Here is a 24,624-nt window from a genome sequence, read left to right on the forward strand (position 1 = left end):
AGACACCAACACCACCCCCAGCTCGTGTGAGGTTTTCCTTGCAGTCCAGTTACAGTGCGGGAAGGTAGGAGAGGCACAATCATTTAGGCTCCAGGGAGAAAGGCTAAGCAAAAGTACAGCAGTTTTTCACTAGAGACCACCAACTGAACACAAGGAACTGGAATGAAACACCAGAGGAAGTTTGGATCAGGCATTAGGAGAAGGAAGAGAAGATTCCTTACTGACAGGTAATCAGTCATTGGAACAGGACCCTCAGCAAATGGGTCATGGCATCATGCCAGAGTTCAAATAACATCTGGATGCTACACTTAAACATAGGATTAGTCCTGTGAGGAGCAGGGTGTTGAACTCAAAGATCCTTATGCATTCCTTCCAACTAGATATCTCCTATGATTCAATGATTAACTCAGGTGTCCTGATGTGACCTGTCAGTTTGATCATTCACTGCAGAAGACAAGATTCTTCAGGCTAAGATTAAGCATTGACAATAGACTTAAAGTACCTGATTTTCTTATTAGCCCTTGATACATGTCAAAATGAAGGAAATAATTGTTTACTCCAAAAATATAGGAAAAGGAGGCTAAGTGTGTCATAAAATTAGTCTTTTATTGGTTGCAGCTCCTCCATCCCACTGGAAATATATACCACAGTCACTATGTGACACAGGTCTATATATACTCCTGGTCTTAAATGTGAGTACTGTTCATTGCAATCACAAACCTCAACAAGTTACAAACATTCCCAAGTTGAAAGAGATCTTTCTAAACAATGTTAGCCTCCTTCTTCCATAGAGCATGGAATGTATCATGTTCTGTAGTCTTCTCTACAACTTCAAAGGCAGTGGTAGCCAAACATAACCAAAAGTTGAAATCACAAACTTTAAGAACTTTAGTACCAAATTGAGAAGTCTGTTAGTCTGCCCCTCTCTCTCAGCTTTTATGTTGTGATGTCCTTACATACTTTCACTGAGGCAAAGTTCTCACACATGAAGGGATATATACACATTCTTGAACCAAACTGAATCAACAGTATCCCCAGCCTAAATAAATCAGCCAACTAAAAACAAATCTCTGAGACTCCTTATTCCTCCTCCTCACTTATTTTTATAACACATCAGAAAGTGTATTAGATGTTTTGAGAAGTGTTTGGGGCATTTCATGAAAGAGGTAAATCACTGATTTTGTACCAAATGTAATTTTAAAGCAGATTTCTAGAGAAGCCTAGCAAATATAGACTTTAACATCAGCCACTTATCATATATGAGTTACCCTGCTCTCAGAGGATACACTAGAAGAGGCATCGAGGCTAATTAAATATTCACTTGTTTGCAGCATTAAGTCCAAAAGCAGAAAGAGCTTTCTGGTAACACATTGGCAGTAGACCATGTTAGAGAACTGAATGGATTTTAAACTGCTGTTTGCACTGTAGTTGCCTTACAATAATCAAGACAAAGTTTGGTAAGTCTATATCACTTAGGTAGTCTATATCATATTAGTTATATTGCAAATGGAGCAACTGGCTCTGAAGCTTCTTTTTTTTTTTTTTTTTTTTTAATGAGCTTAGAGCTTCCCCTCAAATATCAGCTAGACCACAAAAAAATAGGACCAAAAAAAAAAAAAAATAACACCCACAAGTATCTTAACCAAGATATCTGAATCAGGACTTCGGAGACAGATACTTGGGATACTTACACAAAGCCCATTCAAAGTGTTTGACTATTTTGGTGCCTGTTTTACTCTTCTGAGGCAGCCTTGTCTCATTGTAGTTTATTCCTTATTATTATTTTTTGTTGTATTGCATAACTTTCCAATTTGCTCAAAAAAGAAAACAAATAAGCTCCAAACATTTTCAGTATATATATTTTCATAATTCTAACTTTAGAAAATTTGATAATTAACAAATGGTGCTTACTTCAGATAAAAGCCAAAATTTAAAAAAAAAAGTCAAAAGCCTGAAGAAAAATCACAATAACAAAAAATTTTATTTTTGTTTTCCTGTTTTAACTCTCTTTCAACCTCTACTGAGATAATGCTTCTGTAAGTAAAGCTGGAGATTTAAGGTATGAAAATATCATTGTGAGACATTTTGACAGTTCAAATCCTTCCCCTCACACACACTGCAAAATTTTCATTATGAAAAGGCTATCCAATAAGACTGTTCACACAGCAATGCATAGTTTGTGAGAACAGTCATTTCTGTATGATAAAAAATTTTCTTAATCAATGTGAGGACAAAAGGTCATATGTGCTAGGCTGTCAAAAAGAAAGGCATATAAAATGCCCTTCACTTTCAGACAAAGCTCCATAATATCTCACCAAATCTAGCAGGTATTAATATCTTAAACAAATGTAATCTGGGATGGAGTGTCTATTACCAACTGCCTGGAAATAAAGGCTTCTCACTCAGATCCCTGTTATTCCCCATGCAATATTTGTCTCAAATTTCTGGCAATGTAAAGCTTTTTAAATACCCACAGCATCACATATTCTATATGCAGTCGTCTCCGGTTTCACTCCTTACAGATGAAGCTCCTATTGTGTCATCACACACCTCAATGTTTTATCTCCCCCAGCTTCTGGGCTGGCAGCACAATGCTGTGCTCTGGAATCAGGTGGATGCAGCTGTGTCTGGCACAGGGCTCCCAGGGAGAGCCAGTGCCTGTACCAGGGAGCACCAGCCTCCCAACAGCACTCTGCAGGCAGCCCTGATGAAAAGCAGACTCTGCCTGGCTGCAGCCCATGTGTGTCACATAATCCAGTGCAGGAGAACAGAGAAGAAAAGGATGGGACAGGGCAAGATCACTTAGAGTTGTATAAGCTGACATGCAGAGCTTGGTGTGCCAGGTCAGGAAAAGCCGGTGAGACCTCTGTGTGGCTCCAGCAGCCACGTGTATAAATGTGTAGGGCAGGTGAGGAATGCTGCACCTCCCTGCTGCAGATATGTGAGCAGCCAGTGTGAAACACTCCCGCAGCGTTCCACACGTTCCGTTTTTTTCTCTTCTAAGTGCATCCATGTCCATCAACCTTTAAGTGCAGCTTATTTGTCATTTTCTCAATAACAACACACAAATTCTGACTGCAAAACGTACAAGTTTGGGTTTTTTGGTTTTTTTTTTTTTTTAAGGTATGAATTTCTATAGAGAAGTTACTGCTTTGACTTTATCATCATGGTTCAGGCCACTTCACAGACCTGACAAGAAAGTAGAATCACTTTTTTAATGGATGCATTGGAATTCTATCACTGCAGTGAGCTCATAAATTGTTTCAAAGCCATGCACACAGAAGAGGACAGAACCTTTCAGAAAATCATGATCTCCGTAATGGATATAACAAAATACAGCAACTGCAAGCAGCCACAATGCAAAGTATACACTCCTTACAGTTTTGATTATACATCAAACTTACAAAAAGTTGACATCTTGATGCAAAATGTAAGGTTATTACCAAACAAGACTTTACATAGTCATGCATTAATCTAGTTGAGGAGTTTGCACCTATCTCCTTCTACATAAACTAGATGCATGCAACATCCATATATAACTTAGACTGTCCCAGACTTGCAACTACCTACAAAATTCCAGGAAGCAGCACTGTAAACTATAGCTCAGCATGATCAGAAAACAATGTGAAAGGACAAATTAAGGAAAGAGATTATTTCTGTTCTACTTGTTTAAATGTTAATAAAGGCTTGTAGCAATGACACTTTCCTGTGTATTGTAATCATGCTTTAAAGAAATTGGAAGCACACATTCTGGTATACCAAACCTCATCATGAGCACTGATTCTGAAAATGGAGGATAATGCAGTCTCTTCCATGCAGTCAATGTTAAAAATCATAAGCACCTTAAAGTGTCTGATAAGCAGCATACAGCTTACACATGCTCAGACAGTAGGCTGGTTAATATTTTATGGTTTATCTGATAAAGTTAACAAAAGAATTTAAGTTGGAGTGGAGGCATACACTGAATATTTCACCACCTTCCTAATTGCATAATACAGACAAGACTTTTTTTCCCCCTTTGGGACAAATAAATGTTAAGTTATTACTGATGGGAATCAGTTTGGCAATTAGGTTAAATCCAACCGAAACCAACCAGAATCTGAGTGCTTAAGACATCACAGAGCTAAAACATATTCAGCTGACTCTATTAATTTACATGATGAAGCAGAAATGTTGATAGGAAAGCTTGTGTAACTCAGCAAGCTGAGGTTACATTAACACACAAGAAAACACTGCTTTGTGCTTTTTTCTTATAGTTAATTTGCAGTTTTCAGGAGCTGCTATTCTTTTGCACAGCAGACAATATGATATACCTAAGGCTTTTCATTCCAGCTTCTGATTTAAAGGTCTTCAGCTTGTGCTACAGACCTTAGCCTTGAAGCCAAGTGCAAATTAGCTTTAAATCAATGAAGCTGATTAAAGCTTTATTGTGACTGAGCCCTTTAATAGAAGGAGAAGTGGGGGATGGTAAAGACCCACTTGAACATGGCAAAAGAGCTGCCTCTCAACTTGGAACATATGTAATGCTTTTCAGCTCCACTTTACCCTGACAAAATCATGAAGGGTTTAAGGCCATTTACCTGCTGACAGGGTAAAACCAAAGTCCCAATTCAGTGGGAAAGGCCAAGAATCAGATGCTGCTAGGCAAGCCGAAAGTAAAAGGTTGCTTTCAAAAATAGTGGCGGGGGGCAGGGGGAGAAAAGAGGATAAAGCCAGGAGGTAGACATCAAAATATCTCTCCACAATGGAACCAAGAAATAAATTTCCCACCTTCATTTCTGCTGTAGCAGAATTTTTGTGGTTTTCTGGTTTTGTTTTGGTGTGTCTTTTTAATTTGTGTTTTATTTTTAATATACAAGTTGCTATTTAGAAAAGTAAGTTGTAGGCAAGATGTAGTGCTATGAAAGGAATTAGTTCTTTCATGGAGTTCCACACTCAAAACAAGCCACTTGTCTCCAGGGGCTCGCTCTCTCAGAATGCAGACAACCTGCCAGATTCACCTTTAAAAAACAATGACAGTAGAAAATGAGAGCAGGGGAAGATCCTTACACTGCTTTGAATAACACCGTGGGAATCCACGTTACACAAACGCTGGGCTCGCTTTACTTTCTTTTCTTGTCCTTTACTGCAGCACGAAAATATGTAACTTTATCAAAAAGGCTTCTTTCTACATACATGTTTGAGAATCTTCACACAACATTAAAATAAGAAATAACACCATATTCCAAGATACTGAAATTCACTTCTCCCACCAGACCAGATAATGCTCAGTGTATTGCTAAATTGCAGACAGAGCACCAAGACAAATCTCATCACACTATCCTGTTTGAAACCTTAGCCTTGAAGGTGAATTTCTCCTCTGATGGTACTGCAGTCATCAAGTCCCTGGAGTTCTTGACTTTCACCTCTAGACATAAGAGACAACAATACTGAAATTCCCGAGACTATAAGGTGCTGCAAAGGGGAAATGAAGTTGCAATGCATTGAAAAGCAACAGTCATGCTTAGAATAAAAAAAAGTCTTAATATTAGAGAAGAGGATTAACAATATAGCCCAGTGTTTGATGAATGGTTATCTGAGAAAATGAAGAAGTCATGCAAAGAAAGTGGTCCTGGATAGCTTGCTTGGTATGCAAAGTTAACCTTTTATGTTAGCTCTACTTCACTTACTCTTCCCTGATCTATTATACAATCACTCTGAGCAGATGCCAATTTAGCTCTAGCATCACACTCTACAAACTTCAAGTCAATCATAATAAATGATAGTGTGTGGTAATAAAATATTAAAAACTTGTTACAAAGATTCACTCACCCAGAACTCTTTTTTTGGAAGATAAAAGAAATCTCACAGGTAAATTCAGACTCAGGATTAAAAGCTGAAATTCTCTAAGAGCAGAGTTCAACACATGGATAGTCTACCAATTGCACTGTCCAATTCCCTGATGTATTTTGTGTACAGAAGTCCTTAGGCTAGATTATTGTCCATTTTCCAGAGTTATGAAAAATATTTGGGAGCACATAAATTTTCATTTGGCTATCACAGCTCACTCATTAACTAGCTGATGTTGATTACTCTGGAGTATAAGTTGATTCAGCAACATTGATGGGAGACCATTTGTTAGGACACTTCAGTATGAAGGCTGAATTCTCACACTGCCTCACTCCAGGCAAATACACAAATCCAGTCCTCAGACTCTCATAACTTGAGTCAAAGCAGCAGATTGCTCTGGGTCTCCACAGGCATATTGTCAAGTTGACTATGTTTATCCTTGTTTAAAGCAAGGATTTAAATCTGTAAAAAGCCATTCCATGGTAGATTATCTTAGAATCACAGAATGGCTTGGTTTGGAAGGCACCTTAAAGATCATGTATTTATAACCTCCCTGCTGGGGACATGAATACCTTCATCAGGTTGTTGAAAGCTCCATGCAGCCTGGCCCTGAACACTTCCAAGGATGGGACATCCACAGCTTCTCTGGGCAACATGTTCCAGTGCCTCACCACCCTCACAGTAAAGAATTTCTGCCTAATATCTGATATAGACCTACTCTCTTCCAGTTTGCATCCATTCCTCCTTGTCCTGCCACTACATGTTCTTGTATAATCCCTTTCTTCTTTCTTGTAGGCTCCTTCCAGGTACTTGAAGGCCACAATTTGGTTATTCCAAAACCTTCTCTTCTCTGAGCTGAAGAAACCAAATTCTCTCAGCCTTTTCTCATAGAAGAGGTATTTCATCCCTCTAATTGTCTTGTTGGCCTCCTCTGGACTCACTCCAAAAGGTCAGGGACCTTCCTGTGCTGGAACTCTAGAGCTGGATGCAGCCCTGCAGATGGGGTCTCACCAGAGCAGAGGGGCAGAATCCCCTCCCTCACCCTGCTGACCACACTGCTTTGGATACAGCCCAGGACACTTTTGGCTTTCTGGGCTGGGAGTGCACACTGCTGGGTCACGTCCTGCCTCTCATTCACCAGCACCCCCAATACGGCCCCTAATCTTTCCTTCCTGGATTTTAGCAATAAGAGATCTGCATATGGAAAAAGAAATATTTGATCTTCTTTACACAGTGTTTTTCTTTGGCCGATCTACACATCATCCAGGATGAGAAGCAACTTTGTGTCAATTTGGCCAAAATAAAATATAATTTGAATGACAGCAGTGCACCTCTGCCTGAATGAACAGAGTTACTTAAAATCCAACAACAAGGGACCCAGTGCAGAAGCACTTCACAACAGATTTACAGTCTTAGACTCTGGTCAGCAAGCTGGCAGTTTCAGAGGCTTAAGCGTGTTTGATTTGGGCTTGGTATAATCTACTATAAAACATGAAGCTCTGAATCAAGGGGTGTATTTGCTGCACCAATAATGATGCTTGTTATCTCATTTCCATACTTTGCTAGTGTACATATACTGTTAGTGGCAAATACTGCAAGTTCCACGTTGCCACAAATTTGACCAAAATGGTGATAAAATCCTACTATAAGTTAAGAGAAATCCTCTTCAGTGGTAGATGTTCCTCCTCTAACACATTCTACATTTTGGTTGTTTTTTTTTTTTTTCTTCTAACACATTAACATCAGCTGGTGGTCTGTGAGCTAACATTTACCATATCCTTTAAAAGCTTTTAACAGAATTTGTCATCCAAATCTTTCCTAATTGGAATTCACTATGATACTTATGGAATTTATTTTGGTATTTGAAGAAGTTGAATATCAGCACTAGGATTTGGGGGAAATGGGCAACTGTTCTGTGTGTGGCAAAAGGTGGGACCAGATGAGCATGAACTAACTGGCAGAATATAAAGGTTATTTGTGTAGGCTCTATTCATGGCTCTCTGAAAACATATTAGTTTGGAAACACACAAAGAAACAAAACTTTACCATAGAACAGCACAGATTTTTACCTACCAAAATTGCAACAGACATCTCCAAAGCCTTCAAGACTACTGAGCAAAAGCAACTCGTCTACTTAGTGCTGATATCCATATATTAGGCACCATAAATTGACAATTTGCTATCAGTGCTTCCTGTAATCGCAAACAGACAAATTTATGGAAGTAAGTTTTCTGATCCGTCTGTAGCTGTTCTTGGCATAAGACTTGAAGACCTCATTTCACTTCTAGCTGCACTCCACACAAGCTTCAAAAGTCAGCACCTCTGTTTCTCTATTTATAATCTTGGAACAGCCTCTGCCACGAGGCAGTAGAGCAGACAGAAGGACTGGTACAACAACAGGGCTGCAGACACAGTTTGTTGACCTTTCACTACTAAGACAAACCTGTTATATGACTCAGGGGCTCAAATCCAACAACTTCTGATCCCTCTGTCCCAAGAAATGTGGAATACTGCAGAACATGGCTTTTAATGACTGCATCTGGGCTGCTACAGACAAGACTTGTAGACCACTGGTTCATGGCATTTTAGGATTAGATGTCCTAAATTAAAATAAATGTCAAGTGCCCATAATTAAAGACTCCCAGATAATTCGAGAAATACATTAAAGTCGAAGAAAGATCAAACATCACTAGATGTGGCCTCACACTTCAGAACACAAGCAAATCAAATGGCGTTTCAGAGAGCCTTCAATACGGACAGCTGAAGACTCCTAAACAGTATTTACCTGCTACCTGCACTGCCTATCATTATATCCCAACAGTGTTTGCTGGTATTACAGCAAGTGTCATCCAAGAGAGGTCTATATGGTTTTCATCCATTAATTGGGGAGTACACAGCCATTTCCCACTATTTTGACACTAGAAAATATATAAAGCTAAAATCTGACTTTTAATTTCTCTCATCACAAATCAAGCCCCATTTTTTTCATGATTACAGATAGGATTTGTCTCCAAAAGCAGTTATCTTGTGAAATGTTTCCCTGCATTAGAAGAACATCTTAAAGGTCAGTTTGATAAAACCCACCTATCACAAGAAAAGTAGGACACTTGTCCTCTTCCCTGCCACCCCCGCAATTTGCAGTTTATCTTAAGCTCATTTAAATCATTTTGCATTGCAAAAACTTGCTCTAAAACCAGAATCACCACTTATAACCTTAAACATACGTTTCCTGGCTTTCAAAGTAAAACAAGCTCAGCACTTTGGCAAATTCAAAAATCTGACAAAAAATTTCTAGGTAAAGCCAAAACATGGGCCCGAGATTGCTGTTCCTTTTTTTCCCCTTTTGTTTGGTCACTTAGTAGTGAGCATTAAGAGAAAAGAAGAAAAGGATCTGAGCAGGTCAGGAACATGCTTTGTTACCTTTGTTTAATTTTACTTAATAAACCAGATTAAGATTAGAATTTCGCTCTTAATCTGATCTCAGGCAAATGGTACAGTATACAAGTTCACTTTACTATTATTTAGACAGTTCTAGAAAATACAGCCCAAGCAATAATCTCACTACAAAACCAATACCAGAAACTGAATGTAGTTAGTATGTTAAAACCAGGGAAACTAATATAAATCTAGCCTGAACAGAAGTGGATTTGCATACAATGCATAGAGTGTAAGTTATTTCTCAGGTAGATTGGAAATATGACAAGTTTAATTTTGCTTTGAAAAGCACAAAATATCAATTTTAAAATTAACCAAGTCAATCAGGGATGTCATCTTCGAAGACAATAAAGGAAACAAAAGCAAGATGATCTTTCAGTTGATAATAAAATTCACTTTCCTTCCTGCAAGATGCAAAAAGAAGTAAAAACCCTGAAGAGTTCAGAGCAGCTGGTAGTACCGAGACACCAAAAGAGTGATAGTTAAAATGAGTTACAAGAAACATGCAACAGGCTTTCTATTTGAAATTTGTTTTTCACACAGTTAGTACAATAACAACTGCTCCTGCAAGAGTGGTCAGTCTACCCACGCATTAACCTGCAATCAAGCAGCACTCTGAAAATCAAAATGTGATTGCAAATTTCTTGCATGCCAAGATGAAGGAGTTTTTCATTTCACTCTATTACTATCAACGTTTTATATTCATTATGGTCAGGAGGTGAAGTGAGAACTAGGTACTTGCTGGTTCTGAATGCCAGCACTTTCTTGATTACATTACCAGAGAATTAACATACAGAACCCGTATTAAAACAGGAGAAATGGGCTTACGTATAGCCACTATCATAGCTGAAGGCTTTATAGCAGTTTTACGTTCCAACTCAGAAGGTGAAGAGGTTAAGAGGTTAAAAACTAGCTGTATAACCTATCCATTGCTGCAAAGAAAGGTCTAAAATATCCAGGCTTTCAGCATTATAATGACAGGAAGGCTATCTGGTTTTGTAAGCATTTCTTTAAATCACACTCAATGAGCTAGCAACCTCTGGTTTTAATGGGGGGAGGGTTTTTTGTTTTGTTTCTTTGAAGATGTCACTGCCAAGCTGAAAATAAAACTTAGAAAACTTCATATTACCTCCTAATCTACAGTAGGCTGGCCTATGTCCTAACTCTTCACACTAGAAATTGCTAAAATGGCAACTTACAATAGCTCCTATAAGGCCATTACAATCTGCATATCTTGGAGAAGATCCTCTGAACACATTTTAAAAGGAAAGAGGATCTTGCCTACAGCCACAAGTGGGATAAGCAGTCTTAAGAAAGCTTAAGACCTTAATACACTTGCAGAGCTTCTCTTGCCATTTACAGCATAAATATACCCCAAGCATCCCAACCAGGAACCTAAGTAGTAAATACTTCCATAGTGGATTTATGCATTAACTCACCTGTATTAGGAGCTTGGATTTCCAATAAACACAATAAAAGAAATGAAAAGCAAGGGAAAAGACAGTGACTCTTTTACAAATGAGTCAGTATCATGTATCTTATTAGCTGTTGCTAGTTGTGTGACAGATTGTTTTGTTAATCCATTCTGAGCGCAAGTTATAAGCAGTGTATTACATGGCATTCATATAAAATAACTTGAGTTGCATATCTTTTCTAAAAATAGTTTATCTATTTTTCCCAGTGAACTTTAATCACTTCAAAGAGAATCCTTTAGAAAAAAGCTTCAGCATGGCACTACATTAACAAAGATTTACTGTTTTCAAATTCTAGTTCACTCGCATATGGCCAGTTCACACAGTGGGCTGAGTGAACCTCAGGGGCTTCCAGGTACAAGAAACGAGGAGTGCCTGTCAGAGCTATAAACTTTGGAGCCAGTAGCTGAACTGGCTCCATTCTTTGCTCTACAGGATCAACCAAAACAATTTACTCACTAAAAAAGGGAACAACGCCAACAGAGTCCTACTCAATATTGCACAACACGTGCCTTGTGAGTGATCAAAAGGGTATCACACACCACTCCTGCTGCCAGAACAACAGGGATATGGCTGGGCTACCTGTAGAGCTAGATCTTTACTCTTCTAGAGTCAAGGCACTCCTTGACACATACTAATATAGCATTTCTATTTCCACAGAAGCAGACAAGTCAGGTGAGCATTTAGGAGCCAGAATTAACGGTTATAAATATCCCATGGCTTCAAAAAATGGGTTAGACAAGCATCTGCCAGGAAAGCCATTGTTACAGGTGAACTTGCCAGATAATAGGGAGATGGACTAGAGAGATACTGAGAGGCCCTCCAGCTATGCTTCTAAGATTCTCTGTTTTCTACCCTCTTAAAAATATAGGCGGAATGAACCAGAGTGTTTGCTTCTCAATATATAGCTCATGGCAGTAAGAACAGCACTGCAGGGTTTTGTGGCACTTGTACAAAGGTTCTTTTGAGAGAAAGCAGCCACCTTGCTCACTAAACAACTGCATTCAACCCACCCAGCTGACCGAGGAAATCCAGATGATGTAATCAGCAAAGCTTTTGATACTGTCTCTCACGGTATCCTTCTGGACAAAGTGACCAGCACACAGCTGAGCAACTAGGCTAGGTGATGGGTGACCAACTGGCCCATAAATTGGGCAGAGAAGGTGGTAGGGAATGGGGAAACATCAGGCTGGCAACTGGTCACTAGTGGGGTTTTGCAGGGCTCCATCCTCAGCCTAGTTCTCTTCAACATCTTCATTAATGACTTGGACACAGGACTCGAAGGAATGCTATGTAAGTTTGCCAACATCAAATTCGGGTTAAGCTGTCAACTCTCTCGAGGGGAGAGAAGCCTGGCAGAGAGACCTCAACAAATCAGAGGACTGGACCATCACCAACCATATGAAGCTTAACAAGGGCAAGTGCCAGCTTCTGCATCGGGGATGAGGCAGTCCTGGTTGTGTATATAGACCAGGGAATAAAAGGCTGGAGAGCAGCACTGTGGCTGATGAGGTCCTGGTCTGTGTCAAGGTGAATCTGAGTCAGCAGTGCCCTGGCAGCCAGGAGGGCCAGGGCTGTGTCCTGGGGGGCATCAGGCACAGCACGGCCAGCTGGGCAAGGGAGGGGATTTTCCTGCTCTGCTCTGGGCTGGGGTGGCCTCACCTCAAGTACTGGAGGCAGTTTGAGGTGCCACAATATAAGAAAGATATAGAGCTACCAGGGAGCATCCAAAGGCGAGCCACAAGGCAATGTGAAGGGCCTCACATTGCTGCTATACCAGCCTTATAAAGAAGAAATTCTGCAAATACTCAAGGATTTACAGCTAATCTGATGCTACTGAAAGTCAGCGTGAACAGTGACAAAGAGGTTTTTCTGGAGAAAGGTTCTAATCAATGAAAGAAATGGAAGCATCCAGTTGTAGTGTTATACAGCATTGATATTTTTTTCAGAGTTTTCGCATAGTAAAGGCATGGCAATGGAGAAATATAAATCCACTCACAATAGAAGTGTCTTGCAACATCCATGGAATCACTCAATCCCAGGAGCTGTCACTCCAGAGGATTTTACCAGTGAAGAGTTTGCTAAGAAGAACTTGCCCTATAGAGTAGCAATGAGGAAAGCAAAGAAAAGGTAGGATAGGAAAATACATATTTAAGAGTTATTCTGACCACCTGAAATTCACTCCTGAGCATTAGTAAGTTTTTGGACAGCCACACACCTGGATTTTTCTGAAACTGATTGCTCAGATCCTATACATCCCTTCTTCTAAGGGCAAGGGGAGCGGTCATTAACATCTGAGACATCTGGGAACTCATTAAATAGCAAGATGCAAAAGGTTGGAGGAGGGGAAAATCAGCAGTTTATTTCAGTAACAGCAGTAACAGTCACTTTAAAAAAAAACCCAAAAAAACCCAAACCACCCAAAAAACCCCACCATCGTTTATAATGTAGAACTCCCTCCAAAATTAGCTTACACACTGATATAAATTGGTTTTCTTTGTGGTCTAAAATTGACTTGCAGTTCACTACTTAGTCAGAAAATAGCTACTGAAAAGCCCTGGCCTCAGAGCTTTTGGACTGTGCACTCCTTTCATCGTGTAAACAAATGCTTCAGATTTAAAGCTTTCCCATAATTGTTATGCTAACCTTGGAGCGAAACCTCTCCATTTGCATTTGAAGGAGCTAAATATTAGGCAGGAAAGAAAGTGGTCTTTTTAAAAGCATGAGAAAATGTTCCTTCTTTTTGGTCCTCAACCATCTGGGCAGGCCCTACTCCTCTCTCTCTCTCTGGCAAAGGCAGAGGGAACGAAAAGGGGCACGGATGGTGGTAAGCTTGCTGAAAGAGAATTAAGAAATTCCTTCAAAACATGAATGAATGAGACTTCCTATAGGGGAGGGGAGTCTGTGTTCCAAAGAGATGTGAGAGGTTGTAGGCAGGGGGGAGGGAACAGGGAACAAATACATCAGTGAGCTAGTGAGTGATGTAAGAAGCACCTATGTTTTATTATGGTTTTCTCTCAACATGTTCTGGAACCCCGAGCCAGATTTCTTTATAGACCCCTCGTGTGAACCCTGCAGTTAATGGAATGTTAATGTTTCCTCTTTCACCCTTCTGAAGCTAAGAGGAGTCTTTGACTGCTTGTGCATGCATACTCCTATGTGCATATGTATTCAGGTGAGAGAATTACTATTGGGGGGGGGGGGGGGAGGGGAAAAAAAAAAAAAAAAAAGAGGGAGCAGCCACAGGTTTCAGTACCAGTTTTGTGATACAAGAATTTCATTAAGTATTTCAGCAAGGGCAAAAAGGATAATGCTTGAATGAAAAACCCATAGTTCTGACATTTCTAGTAACACAGTTTAAATAAAAGAATTTCACAAGAGGAATCATTCTCCTTTTCAAATAGCTCTGTGTGAGGGGTCATCCTCGTCACTGCAGAGGTCGAGAGATTACTCCACTAACTGTTTAGAGTTAAAGCTGTAAGCAGTAGAATAAATATTTGATATTAACACAGTAAGCATGTAATAGTGAAAAACAAGACTGACAACCTTCTTAAAAATAATCTAGGCCAAATTATCTGCTGGCACAGCTCTGCTCTTGAAGTCATGCCAGCATGGAGTTTGCTGTTACATTTTGAGCTGCTAAAAGAAGTTATCACAACAGATTTTCTCATGACAAAAACAAAAATAATTAATTGCACTGGAAGGAAATTGAGCGAAGCTTAGTAGATTATCACATGCCAGAATGACCGAGTTTCTGCTAGCTGTGTTACTGGTTTCTGTCTATTTTCCATCCTTCTGTGCAGAGCAATGGATCCACATTCATTGAGTTTTTGGTTAGCATTAGAAGCAAATCAATGGTTGAATCAGCAAGTAAGATTTCCTGCATTTTGGTCATATATAACATAAGAAATAGAATTCCCTTTATATTTTCCATTACATTGACATTCAAGATTGAATTTCAGTAAAGGTTCCAGTTTCTAAAGGGAGGGCAATCATTAAATACTACTTGCACATATTACTCTTCAGATAAAATAATTGTTGTGTTTCATTCCAGAGCTCTACAGCGCCAAGCAAGAGGTGTAGTCACCAGGAGCATTCCACAGAAATTTCATGAAACTACTAGGAACCCTTGTAAATGTGATTATGAACATGGGTTAGGCCCAGGAGGAAGTCAAGAGTCACCAAAATAGTAGCCTGGCACTCATAAGCATCATCTCTGTGCTTGTGCACAAGAAGTGTATGAGAAATTCATTCAGTAAAGGCCAAGGTATATAGTGGCATTTAAACCCACTGCAATTCTAACTAGAGAACTCAAACAAGAGACAAAAAGCAGGCCAGATCAAGCCTTGCCTTCACCTGCACAAACAGTGGTCGTGTACTTCAAGTCTCCCAAAATTTCACTCAGCAAGAGAGTGGACAGGCATGAAAAAAACTAAGTATCATATATCCTAAACAGAAATTAAAAATGCAGACATAATTGTCACCAGGCCTTGGGACAAGTTCTCATTTTTGATAACCAAAAAGTAAATCATGCCTTGACTGACTCACAGTGAAAAGAACAACAAAATGGGAAAAAAAAGTGATATTGGATTAGATTTAATTGCCATGTATGTTTTCCCTACCAACACATTGAAGAGTGTCGTACAAGCTCCAGATTCTTCTTTACTGTGGGTTGGAGTGTAACACTTTTTACTGAACAAATTAGACTGCGGCAGCAAATCTCACAATTTATGAGAAAAAAAACCCAAACATCTAAACCCTGATTTTTGTACTTTTTTTTTTCTGAGATTAATAACAGAATGGAAAACCATAGTTTACATCTATCTAGATTGTTTGTTAACTGTACTAAGCAATATAAATGCACTCAAGGTACCAATTTTTCAGTTGTGCTATCAGCTGCAGAGGTTCCATATTCTTGGATATGGCAGGGATGTAAAGTCAGCTCTGTCTCAATCATGCTTCACCAGCTTATCTTCAGGGAAAGCAGGGGTGGGAGGCAATAAATGCATGTTGCAACAGTGGGGATCTACCACACACCAATACCTAATTCTGATACACCTGAGCTTCAGAGTTTATAGGGCTGATGCGAGTTTCCCTTTCCATGCAAAGGGCCCCTTTTTTCTCAGACTGACATAAATCCTATCAATGCCTTCAAAAAGATAAACATTCTGTAAAAATCTAGCAAGTGTTCAAAGCCATTTTCCAGTTTTTTAGAAACTAGTTGAAATTAACTCAATGTTTATCAGCTGAATGATTGAGGTTTTGGTTCCCAAATTGTTAAACTATCACAAGCCCAAGAAGAAGGAAGCTAATAACTCAGTTGTCATTTCTTTTTAGTTTCCATTTCTTCCCAACTCTGTTTCTGATGACTCTTGGCAATTCTATATCAAGGTGCTGACAGTTCTCCACCCACATGATCATTAATAAAGCCTTTGTGGTATTTGTTAATGTACAGTTCCAGACAAAATGGAAATTCTTTATTTCTTGCACCAATACTCTTCCACTAGATGTGCTGTTATGAATCCATGGCTATATATACATATAAACCATAGTCACTGTCCCAAAAGCAGACTATTGGCTCCTAAAGCACACTTCTGCAATAACTTTGGTGGTCAGCATCACAGTCACACTTCACACTGTCCTCTTTTGCCCGCCAGGTTTCTTAGCAGACCCACCATAGAACAGCTTTAGGCACAGACCAGCCTCCCCAGTGGCAGTGAGCTGATCCTCAGGCAATTAACTATTCCATCCTCCACCTCTCTTCACATCCAGGGATAGTTTTGCCCAGATGCATTAGCCAGCTGCTCACAAACATAACAGATGCTCAGTTTGACTGGTTTTAACCCAAAAGATATAATTAGTGGCAGTTTAACATAAAGACCAAAGAAGAAAAAATTTAACAAGATAGTTGAACATAATTACACTTAGATAAACACTGATGTTGAACACACAGGGCCGTGTATGGTTGAAACCAGAATTTGCAACAGGCTTATAGTTGTCTTTTTTCCCAAACTGTTTCACCCTCTTTCTCCCACCAGCAAGAGAAGGATCATGTCCCACAGAGAAAAAAAATCCTAATGATCCTGTCCTCATCAGGAAAGATTGTCAGTATAGTTCTTTCACAGGAATAGTTGATTTTTACTGCATTACTGTGCCCTTCATATAGTACCTAGTTGCTAACAAAGAACGAAAGAGCATTACTTCATTTCTGGGACTGATTTATTTTCAAACCTTCAGTGGTGCAGCCAACACATGCATCTGTTTGGACAAATTCTGAACTCTACCATCATGTGCTTTCCCATGCAGCTATTTCCTTTCTCAGTATGGTGTACAGTTGCAACCTGACATCCTACAGGATTTCATTAGTGTATAGAGTTTATATAGAGTTAGTTTGTTCTATGAAACATATGACGAAAGAAGGAAACTCCAGTCAAAACTGTCAAACATTGCTGTTCCGAGATAGGCTCCAAGCTCTTTATCTTGACAACTAAAGCAGGCATTCCCTTCCCAGAAAGTGACCCTACCATACATTTCTTTTGCAGTCCCAGCTCAAAGCAACCAGAATACGCTAGTTTTGCTTAGATCCTAATTAAGAATGAATTTAACAGCAGATTTTGGAATGTATTTAGAGTTCTCACATTAATTCTTTAGACATTCTTGATGCCAAATGCTCAGCGTGGTATAACATACCCAGTACAACTTATACCTTTAAACTCATGCATTTTTGAAAACAACATGGGTGTATATTTGAATTTAAGCCTGACACCTATCATCTTCTACAGAAGAGGTTCCTACAGGGTTTTCAATATGCAGAGCAAATGGCAGAAAACAATCAAAATCCCTGTTGCTATTATAGGTGACAGTCTCTTGTTGTCTAGCACTTGGCAGCCATCATGGAAGGAAAGGGACATAATTATACACACTTGAGGCTTCATTTCCTTCACAAGCACCCTTCATTAGTACTCTGGTAAATATACTTGCACATCTTCATGAAGACAAACACTGCTTTTTGCAGGATGCCTCATCATGCACTAATTTGTGGTGGCAAAACACATAGCAAATAATTTATCAGCTTTTTTGTGGTTTTTCCATGCACTGGAGAAACCATGAGCCAGCAATTGCCGCATTATTGTTGATAGCAAGGGCTGATATGATTTCATATAGCCTGGGTTTTTCTGTTATAAAGACCCAAACTCTGCTACTGAATTTCCTTTTCCCTAAGGCAACATTTTTCATCCCCCTCTCCTCCCATCTAGTTTGTATGTTCTTTGGAGCAGGAATGTTTCTGTATGGCACTTCCCAAAAGGGATTTTGTTGTAAATGTCTCGGGGAGTCAGTTCTGAACTTCTGACACCATTTCCTTTCCTGTCTACTACAGACTTCATATGTAACAGGCAGGTCAGTAAAGACATCCACATCTCATTTAGACTCCATATTTAAAAGGGACAGAGAGAAGCATGATGTATACTGTGCCACCAGGTACACAATTCACAAAGATAACTTTTTTGCTGAGGTTTTTGGAGATGGATAAAATTCAGGCACTAAAAATCCAATCTTACTAACACTTCACTCAGTTCATCACCAGCCTTTTCTGTGGCTTTAAAACAGATTTTTTTTTTAATGCTACTAATTTCTAGATATTTACTTTATAAACTGTTTTCCCAAACTGTAACAGAGTAAAATTTCATGGGGATGTCATATTATCCCATGCATTCTCTATTTTTCCAAAGGGCAAATACCTCTCAAAAATTGTTCTCACATGTAAAATGTAGGTCCTACCCCTGTCCCCCTCACAAACAGACAGTACTGACATTTTCAGACACCAATACTATTTCCTCTTTTTACCATGTCATTTTCCTGCTGTAGCCTCTGTAAAATTTTGGGACATCACCAGGCTTGTAGAAGCAGCCACTCTCTCCCCTCTCTGCTCCTGCTCTGCTCATTCATAAATTCAGAAGTACCCTGCACAGCACAAAATCCTTTTGTGGGTAATGTGATGTACATATCATTGCATTAAGCATATTTACTAAGCTATAAGCAAATTATGTTTTGCATCACAGCCGTGAAGACAAATATAGTAATAGAATCAGGTACCTTTCCAACCAGATGGAAATTCGCTAATGCAATAGGAAGTTGCTTATTAAATACAATGAACTTCTGGTGTCAGGAAATACAAACTGCAAGCATCATCAGGTGAAGGGAAAATAGCTACTTTAACGATCCTACACACAGATACATAAATTTATCCTGATTAGAAAAAAACCCCAGTCAATACTTAGACTCTCCTAAATGTGGTTGTTTGTTTTGGTTTTTTGTGGGGTTTTTTTTTAATACACATCACAATAAACTGCTAAAGAAAAGACTGTTGTCATCTGTTCACAAGTGGAAAAGAAGCAAAGAAGCTATTATGTCTTTACTTTAGACCAATACTGGAATGAAGAACATACCCTTTAAAGCCCTCTGATATTAGCATTCTGTGCAGATGTTCTAGACCTTTCAAGCAGTGATATGATCTGAGACAGGCTGTACCAATATTTTTAACCATACAAAACAAACAATGGTGCTTTTACATAATTTGTGAGAAACAGCATCAAAAATGTGCAAGCTGCAAACAAGCAGAGCAAGACAATTAGCAATGCATTTATTGATATCAAGAGAAAAGTTCTTTCAATAGAAATAATCAAATGGCAATTAGAGAACACCTATCTTATTGGTTACTCTGCAAAATGGTCACTGAGCTGTTACCAAGTAGTTCCAATTCTATGCCATGCCTTGCAAGGACAGATAAGGACACTGACTCAAAAATCTAAAATTTCACTTTCCCCTGTAAGGCACATCACCCTCAAAATGGACTCATCAGAACAAGGCTGCATAAATGGATACATTCAAAACATAGAACCGTGCTGAAGCTCCAGAAGGGCAACTTACTTGCATTTAGGTGCACAAAACCAATTCACTGGAAAATACCAGGATGAAAGCATCTGGGCTTCAACTATCTGAAAAATTATTAAGTAATTCCTGTTAGGATATTCCTCCTGGCTGTCTGGATAGAGGCCACTGTGAGGTACAAACTAGGACAGTGGTGCTCCATTATTAAGGCTCCATTAGCATTTTTTCTTAATGGATACTTAACAATTTTCTAGTTCTCTTCTTGAATATTTTGTTTCAGCAGTGCTCCAAACAGCAAATATTTGCAGTGTGGTTTTCCTAAGGGTTGTTATGGCTTTCAGAGGTTAAACTAAGCAATATTTTTTTTTTTTGTTCTTAGTTGCAAACAGCAGCATACAGTCCATTCAGCGTTTCCGCACAATAACCCACCTACTTTCTTCATAAAACAAATTAACATCACAAATCAATATTCAGAGGGGGTTTTGTTTTGTGCTGGTTTTAAATGACAGAACTGCTTGCTTTTCCTGACAGAAGAATTCTACCAGAAGCGTGCATTTTCAGTCCAAGAAGCTGTCACATCAGCATATTTCGGGGAGACGATAGATGTTAGCTCATATGCCTTCTCATCCTTCTCTGAGAACTCAACACAACAGCCTGCCACCCACCACCCACCACAGTAACCTAAGAGATAAAACACAGAACAGCTCTTACAGAATGAGAGGGCTTTGGAAGCAAAGCCTAATTATAAAGACACACACTAGGACTATAGCTGAGCATCAAAGTGCAACATCATAGCAGGTAATTACACAGAAAACAACATCCTGGTAACACAACTATCCTGCTCCTACAGCCAGCTTAACCTAACCTGCATAACACAGCACGTCTCAGGCTTGCTGTAGGAGGCTCAGGCCCAAAGACCCACTTCCTTTAATCAAAGTTATCATTAGTAAGTATACAGAATTTTCCAGCTTCACTGCCTAGGAGCTGTAGCCTAAACAAGGCATAAGCGTGAGGTTACAAAACCACCACATGCTGTACTCTTATGGGAAGTAAGAGGTGTCTGTTGCACTTGTTCTTTGGGGTGGACTAACTGGGATCCATTGAGGATTAAAAGCACCAGATAGCTGTGAACCTCAATACTATGAAATCCAAGGCCTTATGGTTCAGGGCTAATGCTATTTTGGAAACTACAAGTTTATCATTAGAAAAGGATGAGGAAGAGAACCTGGGAAAACCAGGTGATCACTGGATTGAAAATAAGCAATCAGAGTCATGGGGCAACAAGAAGGAAATTAAATCCTACAGGGTTTTAATGAAAGAATATCAGTGAGATTTCTCTCAAACTCCAATTTCAACCTGTTCAAGAAAGGATCATTAAAACACCTATGGTAATGTGTTGTAAAAATTCAGTGTAGAAATGGACTACTAGAGGGTAGGAATACTTTGGAGAAGAGGCCAGAATGCGTTGGTAACAACCTCAAAGAGACACATCCAGCTGTGACACCGCAGTAAACTGTCCTGCACTATGTGGACAAGGCTTGACTTTTAAAGGCTTTTCTTCCAAGAAGTACCAACACAGACACGTGATACTAAAACCAACATTCTTCGCATGCACATTGATACCAGAATGACTACTCGTGTCACTGGATTGGTGCACAAGACAGAGTTGCCTTCTGGGCACAAGATTCAGGTATTGTAAACATGTAGGCAACACCAAGACTTCAAACCTCCAAAACATTGCAACATGCCTCTATTTTCTTTTGGCAATTCTTTTCCTAAAGCAGCCACAATAAATTTTTTCTGTTAGCTTACACTCACCTTTACATGTAGAGGTATGTTTGTGCAGAGAGAGAAAATACTTCATGGCAGTTGGTGTGGAAAAAAGCTTTTAGCTTTTCCTTATTAAACAAGTCCATTAAAATTATCCCAAAGGTGAACATTCTGTACTACTACTGAAAGATTGTTGCACCAGCATTTCAAATTTAGTGTTATTATTATGAAAAGAAATTCCAGACAGCTAGCAAAACCACAGCTTAACCAAGCAGGGTTTCTTTTCCTCATAGCTGCAAAACTAATAATGCAGAAAATGAAAATAACCCCAAAGTCAGTCTTGTGTATATTATGATATTCTTCTTTTTCTCTAAAGCTAGTAAAAGATTCAATAAATTCAATAATTAAAAAAGGAGTTGCTTATAATTACTACAGTATTAAAAAATATATTTCACTTTGTATGGTTTGAAATTTTGACATCGTTCTTGGCTTCAGTATCATACCCAATTAAGAAGCCCCAAGAAGAGTGAGAACGACAAGAGCCACTAAACGTGTTACAACACAGGGTGAAGGGAAGAAGAGATGGAAGTGGAGGCTTTTACAAGCAAGCCTAGGAAATTGTGCTGCACAATGAGTGCAGAATATGTTTTTTTTTCTTCCCCCCTAGAGCCTCCACCTCCTTCCCTGCTCCTCATGACGTATACACACATTTTATGGCCTAAGAGCCAGCGAAAAAGGGTGTGTTCTTTCAGGTTTATAGCCTTGACTAATGGAATTGCTCTAAATAACATTTTGATCTTGTAAGGTCATGCAGAGTGCTATACCTTTCCTTTAATGATTCAGGTCTGGACGAAGCATTTCCCATAATTGAGATGGTAATGAAGTCATTAGTTTCTTCCTACTTGAAGCTCTGGCTAGGAAAGGGAATTCTATGGGTAAAGTCTGAGAGGGTCTTTTTTATAAAGCTCATACCCAGCTGAGTTGTAACACCTGTTACATTTTCCCAGGAGCCTGAGCTGTAGAGCATTTCCAATCTATTTGCTCTTCTTCTCCTACAGCACATTGACAAAAGCTGGGGGAATAGGTTTTCTAAGGGAGTGCTAATTGAAAAAAAAAAAAAATCTATGCCTGGTGCAAATGTTAACACACATCCTAGCTAAGTGATGATTATTTCCTTGTCTTTGAAAATATAAGCCATTCCAGACTGCATTTAAATTAAAAATATACATTTGAAATTGGTTCTTTAATAATTCTTCACCTTTTATGTACAATATGAAGGATGAAGAATTACTCAAAAAAAAAAAAACCACTGTTGAAAACAGGCCCTTATGCTAAGTTTTTGATACTAAAATACTCTCACTGCTCAGTAGAGAAACACAGCACTAAGCACATATCAATAAATATAGAACTAACAATTACATATACATTCTTACAAGTAATAGTTACTGGACAAACTGTTCTAAAATGTGATTTCTCAACTAAAGGGAATAATAAAGGATATTCAAGTTCCACCACTAATTGTCTGTGTTAGACAGATCCACAAGTTAGACTCAAAATTGATATACACTTAGCAACGAGCAAATGTATCTTGGTTTGCCACTGGTACCCTCTCAGACCTCCCTCCAAAGTAAGCCCATATATAAACTGAATTTTATAGAGCAGATCCAGGTGTTCCAACATATTTTGGTCTTGCCAGCTAATTAGCACACATGTATACAGACAGAGAAATAGAGCATTAGAAAGAAAAGTAGTAAGAGACATTCTTTGACTAAGGAATCTACTCCCTCTACCAGACTGAAATAATGCAGCCTTACTGAGCACCTGAACATGCCACAAAAATCAGCTTTTCTCAGTTGTGAAGGTATGGTCTAGTGGTGGGACACACTTCTCCTTTTGCTGCACACCGTTGTGGCTGTTGCTGTGAGTACTAAGACTTTATAGTTCAGAGACAGAATGAAATTCTGAATAAATGTCTGAGAGTATCCCCAGTATCCTAAATATAACATTGAGGCTTCAGTACACCTATTATTGGAGTCAGAATATTCTGCTGCATTACATTTCTTTCCTCACTTTTATCTCTGAAAATCAGTTCTGAAAAGCCTATAAAAATGACTGGGGCTTTTCAGCTGGTACTTTTTATTGTTTGGGATGGATTTTTTTTTTGTTTTGGTTAGTATTGTTTGATTATTTTTGTACTTCTACAACATATTGCACAAATGTATAAACAAATGGAATGTGGTATGGAAATTCTTGAGCATCTTCCCGATGTTTAGGAAGGCCATATCCAAGAAAGAAGAGGCATGCCACTAAAGAATAAAATTAATCTTGCATTTTTAATAAAACAGCAGGTGTAAGTCAAGAAAAAATACTACCCATCCTCATTTTTATGATTGATATGCAAAAAATAACACACTAGAAACATGTAAATCACTTACTATAAAGCACTTATTATGAAAAGCTGAAGTAGGTATTTTCTTGTACTTTTCCCCCAGAAACATCAAGCCAAGCTATTACTGCTTTTAAGTATTAAAAATTTTAATGAACTATCTGGAAAGCAGGGAATTATTACAGACTAACTTCTGATCATTCTCCTGGCAGAAAACAGCATGCTTACCTTTCTGATTTGCCAAGTCTATTCTACACAGCCGAGAGAAGTAACTTTGCTGCCAGGTTTTATTGTAAGGCCATGTAATTTTCCGAGTAAAATACAGAAGTGCTTTCTGTCATTGTTTATATCCCCAAAATCATTGCCTATAATGACACTATATAGCCTACTTTTACTTTATTTTACCTCTGCATTTGGTCAGCCATATTAGAGAGTCATAGAAACTTTAAGGCTGGAAAACCCTCTAAGATGATCAAGTCCAGCCTTAACCCCACACTGCTGTGTTCATCACTATATCATGACCTCATGCACCACATTTATGGATCTTCTGAACACTTCCAGGGATGGTGATTCCACCACTTCCCTGGGCAGTCTGTTCCAATGCCTGAATACCCTTTCATTGAACAATTTTTTCTTAATATCCAATCAAAAACATCACCTCAGTGAAGGAAGGCTCTGTAGGCAAGCAGGAGACAGCATCTCGCACTCAGTCCCAATTCCGAGCACATCAAAATAGCATCTTAAATTTTTCCCTTGTAAACTCAGCCTTAGTTTTTCACTGTAGTGTCAAAGTTTGCTATGTGATGCACCTGAAACAAACCTACTCCCCCATTTCAGCCATTT

At 38.9% G+C, this 24,624-nt stretch overlaps 2 long non-coding RNA genes across 13 annotated transcripts in view; one reads left to right on the plus strand and one right to left on the minus strand.

Moving 5' to 3' along the window:
• LOC115493779 (uncharacterized) overlaps positions 1 to 24,624 on the minus strand; it is a 399,735-nt gene that overhangs the window by 321,861 nt on the left and 53,250 nt on the right. The gene's annotated exons all lie outside the window — the stretch shown is intronic.
• On the plus strand, positions 1,595 to 23,761 carry LOC140682332 (uncharacterized). The gene is made up of 2 exons (XR_012053927.1): positions 1,595 to 13,911; positions 14,791 to 23,761. It is a non-coding gene; the product is annotated as an uncharacterized lncRNA (long non-coding RNA).

The sequence above is a fragment of the Taeniopygia guttata genome, chromosome 2 (genome assembly GCF_048771995.1).
Source record: "Taeniopygia guttata chromosome 2, bTaeGut7.mat, whole genome shotgun sequence".
NCBI lineage: Eukaryota > Metazoa > Chordata > Aves > Passeriformes > Estrildidae > Taeniopygia > Taeniopygia guttata.